This window comes from Macaca nemestrina, chromosome 2, assembly GCF_043159975.1.
Source record: "Macaca nemestrina isolate mMacNem1 chromosome 2, mMacNem.hap1, whole genome shotgun sequence".
NCBI lineage: Eukaryota > Metazoa > Chordata > Mammalia > Primates > Cercopithecidae > Macaca > Macaca nemestrina.
The window spans coordinates 1,639,154-1,645,909 of record NC_092126.1 but is presented as its reverse complement, the minus strand read 5'-3'; positions in this window follow the sequence as shown (position 1 = coordinate 1,645,909).

Here is a 6,756-nt window from a genome sequence, read left to right as displayed (position 1 = left end):
CGAACTCCTGACCTCAGGTAACCCACCTGCCTCAGCCTCCCAAACTCTTGGGATTGCAGGCGTGAGCCACCATGCCCAGCCAGCGAAGAGTTTTTTAACTCGTCATGGGGGTTCCTAAGTGAGGGACTTGGGTGTGATTTTATGACAACTGGTCATGAAATTTCATGACAACCAGTTGTCATGAAATCAGGGGACAAGTATGTTTCTGTGCAGGGAGAGGAGGCCTGCGGGTGCAGTAGGTCCTCTTAAGCTCCTCTGGGTTCCATCTTCCTACAAGAGATTCTTTTCGACCAGGCGTGGTGGCTCATGCCTGTAATCCCAGCACTTTGGGAGGCCAAGGCAGGTGGATCACCTGAGGTTGACTAACATGGAGGCAGCCTGTCTCTACTAAAAATACAAAATTAGCCAGGCGTGGTGGTGGGCATCTGTAATCCCAGCTATTTGGGAGGCTGAGGCAGGAGAATCACTTCAACCCGGGAGGCGGAGGTTGCAGTGAGCCGAGATTCCACCACTGCACTCCAGCCTGGGCAACAAGAGCGAAACTCCGTCTCCAAAAATAAAACAAACAAACAAAACAGGAGATCCTTTTCTGTCTCCAAACCCACAGCTCTAAGTGTCACTCTGAGAAGCAGAACGTTTCATTTGGTTGTCACGGCAGAGGTTTTGAACTCCGTTGCCATCCTTTCCCTAAAATACTGCCTCATTTCACCTCATCACCAAACTCCCCTCCAGGCTGGAACCCTCAGTTCATTTTAGTATTCCAAAAGCAACCAGAATTAAGCTCTGGCGTCTGTAGGAAAGGAGTCCGGTGAAAGATGTGAACATAATGACCACAAGAGAGGGAGAAACTTATTACCTTCATTTTTCACGCTCAAGATAAGCACCCAGCGAGCTGCTGGGCGTGAGTGATTTCATATCAGCCAAACAAAAAACAGATCACCAAGCTGGCTTTCCTCTGGGTTTCAAACCTCACCGTTCTTCAGTCTCTCCCTTAAAACAGAGAACAGGAGACGAGGTAAGAAGTACAGTCTTTCAAGATCCAGAAGACCTGAGCTTTCTCTTCTTGCTCTTGATTTAGCAGATCAGCCCCTGCTCAGACACAGCCCGATAGCCAGGTAGGGAGCGATGCTTCTCGGGGCAGAGCCTGGGCAAGGGGCACCATTCTGAGTCTTACACCGAGACGCTGCACTCTCCCTCCAGGGGCTGTCTTGCTGTGAATCTCCAGGACTTGATAGGGTTGCCTTGCTCTCCCCCTCTCTTTTTTCCTCTTCACTCCTTTCAGCCTCCTTTGTCTTTTTTCTTCTGGGGAGTCCTCAAATGTGCTATTCCTCATGTGGCCAAACTTTGGGGTGGGAGGAAGCATGTTTGTTAGTGTCTTCCTGCACTACCCCGTCTCTTCCTTATGGCTTCCCTCCCCCTCATCCCCCAGCCACAGAGGCGTAGGGCTGAGACTAGTGGCCTCCTAGGTACTGTGTGAGCCCACTCCTCACCCCATGGCCGTAGCTGATTGGACCAGTAGTAGGAATTGCAGTCTCTGTCTGGGACCCTGAGTTGATCTCTTGAATGGAGGGGAGAAGTGTGGGTGGCCATTTTTCCCAATGTGGACTATGGAGAAGAGGAAGTTTGGGGAAAGAATGCAGAAATGTTTCAGGAATAAGGAAGAGGTGGTATTCCCGGGCTCCTGACGGCTTTCCATTGCTTTGTCCAACTTCCTCATGAAAACTAAGGCGTTCCTGCTGTTGATCTCTGTGAGTTAGCCCTGCATCTCTAAAATAAACTTATTTTGCTTATGCTACCTCAAGTTCTGTTGCTTTGAATATTTTTAAATGTTTCCTATATTTTAAAACATTTCCTATTTTAAAATGTTTCCTATTCTTAATTTTAGAACCAGATGAATGGAACGTTTTATATTTCACCACAATTTTTATTTTTTTAGTGACTAAAATTGCTTTTCTTTCATGGTTGGCTCCTAATGATACCTATTGTAGAACAGTTCAGTAATAATACTGAGAAACGCAGGGAATAGTTACTACACTCCTGGCACTGTTCCATCTGGTTCAATGTGCATTTCATGTAATGCCCACATCACCTTTTAAAGTAGGTGGCATGATTTCCCCCGCCCCCCATTTTACAAATAAGGGGACTGAGGCACGGAGGGATCAAACGTCCCACCCAGGGTTACAGAACTAGTAAGTGGTAGAAGAGGGTTTGAATTCATGACTCCAGAATCCACGCCCCTAACTACTACCACTAAGTACTTTACAAACACTGGGTTACGAATGCAACCTGGCAAAGACCTTCCAACAAATCTATAACACCTTAAAATTGTTCCTGGCCTTTCCCATGGTTCCAGTGAACAACCAAACACAGCATCAAAGTTACCTCCACAAAGAAACAGAATTGGTAGAGAGAAAAATTAAAAGGTGTGTTTCCTAGGGTTGCCACAGCAAAGTACCACAAACTGGGTGGCTTCAACTACAAAAACGTATCGTTGGGCACAGTGGCTCAGGCCTGTAATCCCAGCACTTTGGGAGACTGAGGCAGACGAATCACTTGAGGTCAGGAGTTCAAGATCAGCCTGACCAAGATGGTGAAACCCTGTCTCTACTAAAAATACAAAAATTAGCCGGGTGTGGTGGCATGTGCCTGTAGTCCCAGCTACTCGGGAGGCTGAGACAGGAGAATTGCTTGAACCTGGGAGGCAGAGGTTGCAGTGAGCCGAGATTATGCCACTGTACTCCAGCCTGGGCGACACAGCGAGACTCCGTTTCAAAAACAAAAAAGTATCATCCCACCACCCCGGAGGCTGGAAGTCGGAGACAAAGGTGTCAGCAGGGCTGGTTTCCTCTGAGGCTGGTGGGGAGGAATTTGTTCCCCGCCGCTCCCCGGCTTCTGTTGGTTTGCCGGCAGTCTTTGGCACTTCTTGGCTTCTTGGCTTCTGCTGTACGGCCCTGATCACTGCCTTCATCTTCACATGGAATTCTCCCTGTGTGCATGTCTGCGTCTAACTCTCTTTTTCACAAGGACACCAATTATCTTAAATTAGGGGTCCAGTCTGGTATGACCTCATCTTAACTAGTTACATCTGAAATGACCCCATTTACAAATAAGGTCACATTCTGAGGTACTGGAGGATTTCAACATATAAATTTTTAAGGGGATGCAACTCAGCCCCTGATATTAGGTTTTATTGTTTCTTTCCTGTAGCAATTTTCAATCATTATATCTCCTTTTATCAGAGGTAAGAAGTTTGATTTCAAGATGTGACAAACCACAGATGCAGCTGCGCAGCTTTGGTAGGCACCCAGATGTCACTGCCACTCTGATATAGGAAGGACCAAATCACTAATCCCTGAAAGAATCCTGATAAGGACACCTCTTTTTTTTTTTTTTTTCTGAGATGGAGTCTTGCTGTGTCGCCCAGGCTGGAGTGCAATGACGCGATCTCGACTCACTGCAAGCTCCGCCTCCCAGGTTCACGCCATTCTCCTGCCTCAGCCTCCCGAGTACCTGGGATCACAGGCGCCCACCACCACGCCTGGTAATTTTTGTATTACTAGTAGAGACGGGGTTTCACCATGTTGGCCAGGCTGATCTCGAACTCCTCATCTCGTAATCCGCCCGCCTCGGCCTCCGAAAGTGCTGGGATTACAGGTATGGGCCACCGCACCCAGTCTAGAACCTCTTTTAAATTACTGCCTCGCGTGAGCTCACTCAGGGCCACAGAAAGACTCACAGAAGAGGCAGTCGTGCCTCAGGTGCTCACTCTGGCGCCGCCATCATCTTGCTCTTGGTCTCTAGAGCTAGAGCTCTTTTTTCTCATACAATTTTCCTAGTTATAAACCAGAGATTTTTGCCTGGCACGGTGGCTCACGCCTGTAATCCCAGCACTTTGGGAGGCCCAGGCGGGTGGATCATAAGGTCAGGAGTTCGAGACCAACCCAACCAACATGCTGAACTCCCATCTCTACTAAAAACACAAAAATTAGCCAGGCCTGGTAGGGTGTGCCTGTAGTCCCAACTACTCAGGAGGCTGAGGCAGGAGAATCGCTTGCACCCAGGAGGCAAAGGTTGCAGTGAGCCGAGATCGCACCACTGCATTCCAACCTAGGCGACAGAGTGAGATTCCATCTCAAAATAAAATAAAATAAAATAAAATAAAATAAAATAAAAATAAACCAGAGATTTTTGCCTCCATTTGAGACTGCTCAAATGTCACTCCTGAATGGTGGTCTCCTAGTTCAGGGGAGAAGTACCTGGAGACTTAAAAACAAACAAAAGGCCAGGCACCGTGGCTAACGCCTATAGTCCCAGCACTTTGGGAGGCCGAGGCAGGCAGATCACAAGGTCAGGAGATTGAGACCATTCTGGCTAACATGGTGAAACCCCATCTCTACTACAAATACAAAAAATTAGCTGGGTGTGGTGGCGGGCACCTGCAGTCCCAACTACTCGGGAGGCTGAGGCAGGAGAATGACGTGAACCCGGGAGGCAGAACTTGCAGTGAGCCAAGATCGTGCCACTGCACTCCAGCCTGGGGGTCAGAGCGAGACTCCGTCTCAAAAAAAAACAACAAAAACAAACAAACAAACAAAACTCCACTCTACTACCCCACGGAATTTAATTCGCCAGGGCATCTTATTTATTTATTTTGAGATGGAGTCTCGCTCTTGTTGCCCAGGTTGGAGTGCCAATGGTGCGATTTCGGCTCACTGCAACCTCTGCCTCCCGGGTTGAAGTGATTCTCCTGCCTCAGCCTCCCAAGTAGGTGGGATTACAGGCATGCACCACCACGCTCGGTTAATTTTTGTATTTTTAGTACAGACGGGGTTTCTCCATGTTGGTCAGGCTGGTCTCGAACTCCCAACCTCAGGTGATTCACCTGCCTTGGCCTCCCAAAGTGCTGAGATTACAGGTGTGAGCCACTGCGCCCGGCCGCATCTTATCTTTTAAAAGCTTCCCAGATATAGGTTATCTTGATTGTGATGGATATATACATACATCAAAGCTTATCAAATTGTGCACTGTAAATATGTATAGCTTACTTGATGTCAGTTATTATCTCAATGAAGCTGATTTAAAGAAATAAAAAGCTCCCCAGGTGATTCTAGTGGGCAGCCCAAAATGAGAATCACTGAGCTAGGTCAGCCTCAGGAACAGCCCCAGAAAGGAAGACATCTGCTCAGGAAACGTGTCCCGACCGGCAGCCCCACCAGGAGAACGCGTGAGTCCTGCGCTACTGATCCAGTGGTCTCACCTCAAGACCAAAATGAGAACGTTGCTGAGCTTCTCTCAAAATTATAAAGAGGCACCTAAAATTTTTGAACTGTGGCCGGGTGCGGTGACTCACGCCTGTAATCCCAGCACTTTGGGAGGCCGAGGTGGGCGGGTCACGAAGTCAAGAGATCAAGACCATCCTGGCTAACATGGTGAAACTCCATCTCTACTAAAAATACAAAATTTAGCCGGGCGTGGTGGCGGGTGCCTGTAGTCCCAGCTACTCGGGAGGCTGAGGCAGGAGAATGGCTGGAACCCGGGAGGCAGAGCTTGCAGTGAGCTGAGATTGTGCCACTGCACTCCAGCCTGGGCCACAGAGCAAGACCCTGTCTCCAAAAAAAGAAGAAAAGAAAAAAGAAAAAATTGAACTGCTAGGATTGTTATTCAGAGGTGTAGGGTGAGAGAAAAAAAAAAAATCCCCAAACAACAAAACAAACACCCCAGCAGCCTTCAGTTGGCGGAGTCTTGGTTTAGAAGGCAGCTGGTTGTCCTTTCAGGGTAGGCCCACCTCCCCTCACTCTACCTGCTGGCCTGTGGAGCCTGCACAGCCAGTGAGGAAAGCGACACACCAGTAGCTCTCTTGTCAAGTTGGCTGCCAATCTCCTTAACTCCAAACTCACTAGTTCCAACTGCCTGTTCAGTACTTCTACCTCGGATTCAACATGTTCAAAACTGAACTCATTACCCTCACCCCCCAATCTTTTTTTTTTTTTTTTTTTTTTGAGACAAGAGTCTCACTCTGTCACCCAGGCTGGAATGCAGTGGCGCAATTTCGGCTCACTGCAACATCTGCCTCGCAGGCTCAAGTGATCCTCCTGCCTCAGCCTCCCAAGTAGCTGGGATTACAGGCGCCGCCACCGCACCCGGCTAATTTTTGTATTTTTAGTAGACGCGGGGTTTCACCATGTTGGCCATGCTGGTCTCGAACTCCTGGCCTCAGGTGATCTGCCCACCGCAGCCTCCCAAAGTGTTGGGATTACAGGCATGAGCCACCACGCCCGGCCCCTCACCTCCCAATCTGTTTGTTTTTGTTGTTTTTTTTTTTTTTTGAGACAGAGTCTCGCTCTGTCGCCCAGGCTGGAGTGCAGTGGCACGATCTCGGCTCACTCCTTCTCAGTGCCGTTTCTTAGTAACAGTACCATTATTCTCTCAAATGTCTGCACGAAAGTGTCTCACTCTTGACATACAAATGGTGTCCAAATGTCCTCCTGAATTATCTTAAATATATTCCACCTCCATCTTTAGTCACCTTGGTTTAGGTTCTCATCATTTTCTGCCTAGATCTCCTGACTCCCACCTTTCAGATATTGCTTTTTGTAGTTAATCATGCCCTTGCTGAAAACCTTTGAATGGCTTCCCCACGAAAAAACAGACAAAACCCAAACTATTTAGTATGGCAATTATAATCCAGACGCAATTTCCTTGTTTCATGCCCTCCCCCACCTCTTGTTCAGCATGGTTCCAGACATAGCGGACCTA